The sequence below is a fragment of the Corvus brachyrhynchos genome, unplaced genomic scaffold (genome assembly GCF_000691975.1).
Source record: "Corvus brachyrhynchos isolate BGI_N302 unplaced genomic scaffold, ASM69197v1 scaffold46, whole genome shotgun sequence".
NCBI lineage: Eukaryota > Metazoa > Chordata > Aves > Passeriformes > Corvidae > Corvus > Corvus brachyrhynchos.
In genome coordinates, this window is record NW_008238838.1 from 889,463 (window position 1) to 898,510 (window position 9,048).

At 58.2% G+C, this 9,048-nt stretch overlaps 1 protein-coding gene across 1 annotated transcript in view; it reads left to right on the forward strand.

Annotated features, from left to right (window-relative positions):
* The window catches only part of ETS1 (ETS proto-oncogene 1, transcription factor), a 78,008-nt gene that overhangs the window by 63,146 nt on the left and 5,814 nt on the right, over positions 1–9,048 (forward strand). The window lies entirely within an intron of this gene.

Sequence of the window (9,048 nt, forward strand, 5' to 3'; positions counted from 1 at the left end):
CCTGGCTGGCTACACAGGTAGGGAACCCTCGATCCTGGAGAACCCCTCTGGGGCCCCCAGCACCTCGGGGAGCACCTCCCCATCCCTGGGGGCAGAGCCTCGGGGTGCTCTGAGCTGCCCCAGCTCGGCGTGGCTGGTGCAGGGAAGGTTTTTGGGGTGTCTCTGGGGTCAGCCCAGGGCTGCATCTCCTTCGAGTGTGGGCCATCCCACACACCCCACACCTCATGGGGGATGAGGGACCTGGCTGACCTCCAGCTGTGGCCTCAGCTGGCTCTGGTTTGGTTCCTGTACACGAGGTGCAACAGAGCCCCCAGCCCCCTGTGGCACTGCCAGGTGACCGGTGGCCATCTGGGGCAGGAGCAGCCACATCCCCAGCCCTGCTGTGCGTGGGGACTGCTCCTGTCCCCTCTGGCAAGAGGAGGCCCTGGCTGTGCTCCGTACCTCGGTGTGAGGCAGGGACGGGGCGCTGCCAAAGCCATCCCAAACGTTTTCCATTCCTTGTGCTGGGAGAGATGAGAAGGTGATAGGCCATGGAAACTCTGGCTCTTTGTGACAGCCCTTCAGCAATCTGGCATCTCCAAGGAGAGAAACTTGGTGGGATGGGGCTTCCAGCTAAAGCTGAGCTAATCCTTTCCAACCCTTCCGTGCCATGGCTTTTCCCTGTGCTCTGAGGAAAACTCTGGGGCAGCCTCCTGCCAGCTCCCCTGGCTCTGCACACTCGGGTCTGTCCTGCCCCAGCTGGGAGCAGCTGGTGGAAAGAGTTTGTGCAGATAAAGATCATCCTCAGGTTCAGAGCAGATCCTGAGCTGCGACTGTCCCTGAGTGTCCTCCCACGCACGGCTCATCTCATCTCATCTCGGGGCTGATACCGAGCTTTTGTGAGGGTGGGGAGAGGTGCAGGAGGGAGGAAAGCTGGGGAGATAATTTTAGGAGTGTAAAAAAGGAAGTGGTTTGTTGCTATAGCTTTAGTTAGAAAGAGAGCTCAGCCCTGCCTGCTGAGTGAGACTCCACCAAGTCCATACAAAACAGGAGTGTGCTCTGCATTCCTGTAGGGATTGGGGCTTGGGGAGGGAGAGGAGGGACCACAGCCCGGGGGCTCATTCTCTGCTGTGCCATGGAAATCGATGTTCCTGAGAAAAGAAACCACTGAGCACAACTTGCTCTTTTCATTCCTATTTTCATTCCTATTTTCTCCTGACAATGCCTTTCCCTTCAGCACCTGGAAGTGCTTTGGGTACGCAGTGCCTGGCCAGGAGCCCGGGATGCGTTTGAACAGCTGGGGAAACTGAGGCACCGAGGTGCTGGCAAAACCAGGAGCATTCTTTCCTAAGCTGGATATTTCCCTCCACGTTTGCTCCACGTAGCTCGTGGAAAAGAGCGCAAAAGAACCACCCCTGGAGAGAGGCGAGGAGCTGAAGCCAGCGGCTGGGCCCTGTGTTTTTCCAAGGAATATTAGCACCCCAAAGGCTGTCCTTGGAGCTGTGCCTTCGGGAAGGGGAGACTTGGGTTCACGCAGTGCCAGAGCACAATTCCAAACGCTTTGCTCTGCATAACATTTTCCCTCACCTCATTTCCAACCCCTCTTGGAGCTGGGAAGAGAATCCCTTGGCCCAGGCACTTTGGTGGGATCAATAAGCAGGAACGCCTGGCTTTTTTTATTTATTTTTGCATTGCTTCACTTGAGAGGCTTTAAATGTGGAGAGGAAAATCTGGAATCACTGGGAAATCCTTGAGCTGGAGCTCTGTTTGCCCGCTCCAAAGGCTGCTGAGCAACATTCAGTGCTCAAGCCAGCAGAGGCAGCTTTTGCCATTGGGAATGGGCTCTGGACAGGTGATCCTGGCAGGCAGTGACCCCAGAGATGTCCTCAGAGCCCTTTTAAAGCCCCCAGACCTTCAGCAGTGGCTTTTCTGAGCAAAGGGAGCCGGAGCTGGGTCGCTGTGAGAGCAGATCCTGGGAAGAGCGAGTAGAACGTGTTGGGTTTCAAACTGGAGCAGAACTGGGCGCTCTCCACTCTCTGGGTTTGTGTCAGTGCAAAAAGCCCCACTCAGGCTGTGCACTGAGAAGTGCTGGAGGTCTGGCCTGGGCCAGCTGAGCTCGGAGTGGGGACTGAGGCAGAACTCAGGCGTTGTTGTGCTTTGCTGTGCTTTACTCTCGCTTTACTCGGGGGAGGAAGTGCTGTCTGGCAGCCAGAGCAGGGGAACTCAGAGTCTGAGCTCTGCCTGTGGCTCAGCCGAGGAGGTGGAGCCTCCCAAGGACCAGAGCAGGGCTCTGCCAGCCCAGGAGCCCAAAACACCCAGACCTTGGGGTTCCATTTCCCCCCGAGGACACAGCCAGCACCCACCAGGCACCTTGAGGTGGCCCCACTAGATCTGGCAGGGTGAAGAGGGACGTCACATCCCTCATCCCCAGGACTTTCTCTGCTGACTTTAAGATCTGAGAGTCCTGTTCAGGTTCTGTTACCTCCGTGCTGCCCAGGGAGGTGGCCCCAGCACATCTCTGATGGTATCTGCCCCAGAGGCACGTTCTGGGGTGAGAAGGTGCATTTTGGAGAAGCTCTGTTTGCGTTTGATGTATTCTTCACCCAGCTCCGAGCGGCCTTTCAGAGCTGCCTTATCTGCCCCCACATCTTGACCTATTTTAACGAGTTGCCATGGTTGCTCACAGAGAGGTTGATGCAATTTTCTTATCTTTTTTTTTTTTTTGAAGGAGAAATGTAATTGCTCAGGAGTTGGTGAACTTCAGTTTCCATCGCTGCAGGGAGGGCCAGCCCTGGACTCCTGGATTTGGAGCTCACTCAAATCTTGGCCAGCTTGAATTTTACCTGAAAAAATGGCTGGACCTGTGTCAGGGGAGGGTTAGGCTGGATTTTGGGAAAAGGTTCTTCCCCCCGAGGGTGCTGGGCACTGCCCAGGCTCCCCAGGGAATGGTCCTGGCCCCGAGGCTGCCAGAGCTCCAGGAGCGTTTGGACAGCGCTGCCAGGGATGCCCAGGGTGGGATTTGGGGGTGTCTGTGCAGGGCCAGGGGCTGCACTGGATGATCCTGTGGGTCCTTCCTGGCTCAGGAGATTCTGTGATTCTGAGATTTTACATTTTCTTTGCCGTGACAGTGCATCCATGGTATCCAGGAAGGGGATGGCTCAGGATGTGTGCTCACTGCTGGCTCAGCTGAGCTCACTCTGAGCTCAAAAAAAACGTGCTTGGTGTGAGTGGGCAGAGATCCCTCCATGCCTGAGCCCAGCTGGGCTAAAGTGAGCTCAGCTCTGCCTCCACATCCCCTGGGGCTGTGCCATAGCTGGATCCTGCAGCCTCTGATGCTTCCCACGGCCACCAAGCATCCTGCAGGAGCCCTGGCACCGGGTAGATAAACTCAGCTGGAGCTTTGTGCCCTGTGTTGGTGTTTGCAGCCCGTGCTGCCGCTCCCCTGGTGTTGCAGGGCCACAGGAGGCTCAAACCTCTCTGGTTCGATGTAGCTGTTCAGCACTGAGCTGGTTTTGGGTTCCCTTGAGCAGCTGTGTGGGTTGGTAGCCAAGTTATGGCGTTTGTTTGCTCGGTGGTGGGCAGGACCGACACCCCGGGGCTTTCCATCCACGGTGTTGGTGCTACCACAGCCCGGAGCCGCTGCTCCCCCCCACTGAGCACACAGCAGGGCCATCCCCTCGTGCTCCACGGGGGAGGGGAGGAGGGAGGGATGGGAGAGGCGAGTGCTCCCCAGGCGCTGATCCCGCAGCTGCCAGGCTGCGTTGGTGTGGGTGCTGCTGCCTGTCCTCCCCTCTGGGCCTGCTTAGGGAGGTGCTGATCCCTTCAAAGCCAGTCCCAGCACTCCAGGGGTTAATGCCCCTTCCCAGCTGATGTTGCCCATGACCAGAGTGTCCCTCTCAGAGCGGTGCCATCCTCCTCCTCGTTATCCCGATGCCCATCAGGAATCCAGGAGGCAGTGCAGGAACGCTCACAGACGTTATCTCCTCTCACAGATGTTATCTCCTCTCACAGATGTTATCTCGCCCGGAGCCCTCTCTGTGCCCAGGCCAGAGCCCGCCCTGCCCCTCGCTGTCAGGGCTCACAGGGCTGTGTCCGGGGGCCTCCCAGCCCCTCTGCTGTGTGTGAACGGCCTCCCTCGCACAGCCCGAAGCCTCCCCAGCCTCTGTTTGTGAGCGATTCTTATCTGTGAGCCGGCAGTGAAAGCACAGCTGCTGTTTTGCAAGAAAGCCGAGGCGGTGCCAAGGAAAGTGGGTCTCTTTCAGGACAGTCCAGGTGCTGCTGCCCCTCCCCCGGTGCTGTGCTGCTGCTCTGAAGCCTCCACAGGCGACATCCCCCCTGTGCTGTGCTCATCGGCACCCAAAAATCCTCCAGCAGCTCCCTTCCCGTCCCCTCTCCCGCTGCACTCCAGTGGTCTGGCTGTCCTTGCCATCCCGAGCATTGCTGGGATCATCAGCATCCTGCGTGCCTGCACTGCTGGAGCAGAGTGTCCGTGTGGGCATCTGCAGCCACGGAGCAGGAGTGTGGGAGTGCAGGCACCCCTCTGGCCCTGCTGGGACGCAGGGGATGGTGTCACCCTGCTCCTTCTGGGTCACGCCCTTCACCTGCCCTTGCAGGTGACTTCAGGGTGGCCACCCAGCAGCTCCTGCCCGCTTTTGCCTCAGGCAGGGCCCAGTGGGCTCAGGGCCCTTCTGGCCTCCCCAGGGTGGCGACTCGAGGGTGGGAGTGGGGCCGGTTCAGTGGCTCCTGCCCCACCTGCCAGACGTGCAAACGAGAGCAAAGCCAGCCCCACGCGCCGCTGCCCAACCGTGGCAGAGCTCAGCTCTCCCCAGGGCTCCTCCAGCCCGGGGAGGGGGCGGTGGGGGGCAGCAGCTCTGGCTGTATCTCCTCCAGACACCCAGCTGGTGTTGCTCAGCAGCTCGTGGACAGCAGGAGCACCCTCAAGGGGGTGTGGAGCTCACAAAATCCCTGGACCTTTCCCAGGTGCCTCTGGAGTCAGCCTCTGGCTTCAGGGACAACACTCTCAGGCACAGGGTGGGATTCTTGGGGCTGTCCCGTGCAGGGCCAGGAGCTGGAGTTGATCTCTGTGGGTCCCTTCCCACTCACGAAATTCTACCAGATCAGTCCTCCCAACACCTCCTTCCTGAGAGCAGAGGAGCTGTAGCAGGGAAGCAGCTCTGGCCCGGATTGGCCCTCCTGCCTGCAATCATGGCCGTGTTGTCCCTAAGGAAGGGCCTTCCTGGGTCTTCTCCTGCTTTTTCTTTGGAGATGCCTCCATCCAAGCTCCACCACCTTGCAGTGTCTGACTCCTCCGCCAGCCTGGGCAGGAGCTGGGGAGGAGCTGTGGGAACTGGGCTGACTTTGGGGGATTTGGGGACTGTGGTGCCATCAAAGGGGGTGGGCAGGGTGGGCAGGTGAGCAGGGCAGGGGCTGTTTTGGAGACGTTGCCAGGGCCGATTGTTCTGTGGGGTTGGAACCACAAACCGCAGCACGCCAGGCAAAGGTGGGGGGTGGGTAGGTGGGGTTTTTTTGTCTTCTTGTCTTGTTTGAACGAAGGGAAACAAAACAGAGGGGGTTGGGAGGGGTGAATGTGTAAAACCCTCCCGAGAGAGATGACGGGGTTGTGCCTGTCTGCCCCAGCTGGGCCGTGCCACCGTCACCGCGCCACTGGAACGGCCCCATCCGGCAGAGTTTGGTATCCCAGTGGTTGGGAATGGGCTGGGGGACCATTCCTGACTGAGGAAGGGTGGCACAGGGGTGGTGTGGCACCAAATCCTTCGCTCTGGGGACACCATCGGGGGCTGGTGCTGAGGAAGCCCCACTCGGCCAGCAGTTCCCAGCTTTCCCACTATTCCCACTGCCATCCGGCTCAAGAGGAATATTTTCCCCCTGACGCCGCAGAATTCCTGTGGTGTGACAGTCCCTGCTGAAGGACCCTGTTCAGTGCCACCAAGGCCAGACAGGGCCCCCATTGTGGGCGCTATTTTTAGCTGCCCTGCGGGTGCTGGAGGTGGCGGCGGGGCGGGAGGACACCCCCACCCCTCTGAGTCCTCCCCTTGTCTCTTGTGGAGCAGGGGCTGCCCCCATCCCCAGCCAGGGCTGGGATGGCTCTGGGAAGCCCCTGGATGTGTGTGGAGGGAGCAATGCCATAACAGCTGCCTTGTGCCCCTCCAAACCTCACGCTCGGAGCTGCATCCCAGTCCAGGCTGCGGGAACAGGTGGTTGTTTTGGGATAACCACAGCAGCGGATGCGCCCGCTGGCCTTGGGACAGCCTGGCTGTGTGTGCTTGTACCATGGAGTGATCCCAGCCTGGCATCCTGGTGGGGATTTCCAGCCCTGGCTGGGATGAGAGGAAGGGTTGCAGCAGAAGGGATGGAAAATGGGCACTGCTCCTGTGGATGAGGAGGTTTGGGGTGCAGGGACAAGCCTGGCAGCTTCCTGCTTGCCCTGTGACATCAAGGGGAGCGGCTTTGCTGCATGAGCCACCTGGAAATCCCATGGGAAGAGATCCCCTGCTCCTTGCTGCCCGCAGAGCGGCTCATTTGTGAAGATGGCCCTCCAGCACTAATTACAGCTGCAGCAGATGATGCCCTGACCTCCAGCACTGCTCCCTGCTCCGTTCTCCTCCCTGCCAGCGCTGATTTGGGGCACAGGCCCGGGCATGTGCCGGGGTTTGGCTCCTGCCACCTCACTGCCAGCTGGGAGCAGTGCCACATCTGCCAGGCTCGGCTGCCTCCCCCTCGGGCAGGGAGGGGGCGTTTACAGGAGCTGGGACATGCCTGGAGCCCTGCATAAACACATTCCTCACATAATTGCCTGTCCAGCGAGAGGAATTTGGGGTTTTACGTGCGCGTCCCGCAGGCAGCTCGGAATAGACCTCGGGAATCCCTGTTCCAAGGATGACACCTCTTCCTTGGAAATCCCAAAATACCCAGCAGAGCGGCACTGGGAGCGGTGGCAGGAGCCCTACCTTGCTTGCCAGAGAGAGGGCAAGAATTCCTGTGTTTCCCGACACCTCTCCCTGCCAGCTGGCAACCAAACGGGAATGGCACCGGCCATTGGCTCAGGGTTAGTGAGGCTGGAACCTCCAAAGATCCTGTAGGGCCAGGATAGCCCAGGGGTGTTTTGAGGGCAGCTCCTCACCCAAGAACCTGGCACCCGTCTTATTTCGGGGAAGGAATCAACTAAAAATCCTTATTCTTCAGCTGGGCAGGAGAGAAATCGATGGGAGGGGGTGGACTTGGCCTTGGACTCCTTGGGCTGCGTCTCTGTTAACCTGATCTGGGTGTTGGATGCTCCCTGGCTCTGTGTGGGGAGTTGGTGTAAGGTCAGGTGGGCCAAGAGGACTCATCCCCTTGGGAATTCACCTCTGCAAGACCTCAGGCAGCCACCAAAACCTTTTTCCCAGGGTTTTCTCTGCATTTAGAGCTCACTGCTATAAATAGGCCTGAGCCTGGAGGTGTGGTGGCATTTCAGGCCGAGCTTTTGGCTCTTCCCTTTCAATGAGAGGCAAAGGCGTCATCTGAATTCCCTCCCTCATTTTGGAGTGCATAATCCAGCTCCATCCCTACTGCAGAGTGCGGCTGTGGAGTCAACATCTTGGCAAGCTCCAGAGGAGCGACGGGCTGGAGCCTTTCCCTGCCGAGTCCTTTCCCATTTCCAGCAGAGTGAGCTGGGAGCTCCCTGCCTTGCCCTTCCTGTGGCTGTGATAACCCCCAGGCCTGGCGCCGACAAAGCCCTGGAGCAGTTCCACAGGGATAACAGGAGGGAAACAATTTGGGAAGGGCTGGATGGGACACGGCCATTCCCGTGTCCTGGAGCCAGCTCTCTCATTTCCTCCTCCCCAGCAGCTTTTGAGTCATTTTAAACTCTGTGGAGAAGGAGAGCAGCCTTCCCTTCCCTCCCCTCCATGGGTTATCCTGCAGCCACAGCTCAGACAGCAGCCATTGTCATTCCTGGAAACAGGCTGGGCTCCATCTCTTTTCATTTTTTCCCTGCTTGAAACTTTGCTCAGGGCTGTCAGCACTGGGATTACCCCAGCCTAATCCAGCCTGTACAACTCCCTGTGAGATAAATCATTTCCTCTCTCCCCAGGCTGTCTTGTTATAATTATTGTCATTATTAGTGATCTATTCCAAGGTGGGTTTAAACCACGCCAGGGTCTCTCCCAAAACACCTTGCCCACAGCTAAGTGCAATATTTGGGCCGTGGCTGCATTTGGAAGTTGCTCATCAAAAAGATTTTGGCTCCAGGGCTTCTCCTCTACCTTGGATTGGGACACAAGCCCAAGGAAGAGATAAATATTTCCAAACTTCTCCACGACTGAAGCCAAAACCAACCGCAGGCTCTCGCTGGGTGCACTGGGACAAATTCCTGATGGCCAAAATGAGCGATTGGAGGGAAGATGGAGACCGGGTGTGGAAGGAGAGGTGGAATGCCCATGGCATGGGATGCTCCAGCTCACCTTGTGCCTCCCCAGCTGGGTCAGGGCGTTCCTTATGGATTTGCTGAGGCTGTGCCAAGGTGGTGGCGAGGAGATCCTGGGCTGGGGAGCTCTGTGTGCTCCCGCCCTCCCCACGAGCCAGCAGAGCCCATTCCTGCAGTGACACGCCCTGGAAAGAGGCCAAGGAATTCTCATACCTGGGTCCCCCTTATCTCGATCAACAGCACGGAGCAAAGAGTCAAGGTCGGGAAGCGGAGTCTGCCGGAGTTCAGCCGTGGCTGGCGGCTCTTTGGCACGGAGGGATTGGTGCTGCTCCGGTGCCAAGGCAGTGACTCCTCCTGTCTGTGTGCCAGAAAAATAATCCTATTTATGTAACTCCGCATGAAGCATTCCAGGGCATGAATATCCAGCTCTTCCTGCAGATAGGAAGCTCTGTTACTTGTAGGGTTGAACTCCCAGCTCAGCTCCTGCCCTGTGGCTGCTGGTGGCTCTTTTTGACAGGAGAGGGCTTTATTTTATTCAGTGAGCACCTTTTGCATGGGAATTTTTCCCCCTCTGGGGTAGAAGAAGCTGTGCTTTTCCTGGCATTGATATCCTGTGTTTCCTTTGTCTTTCTAGGCAGTGGGCC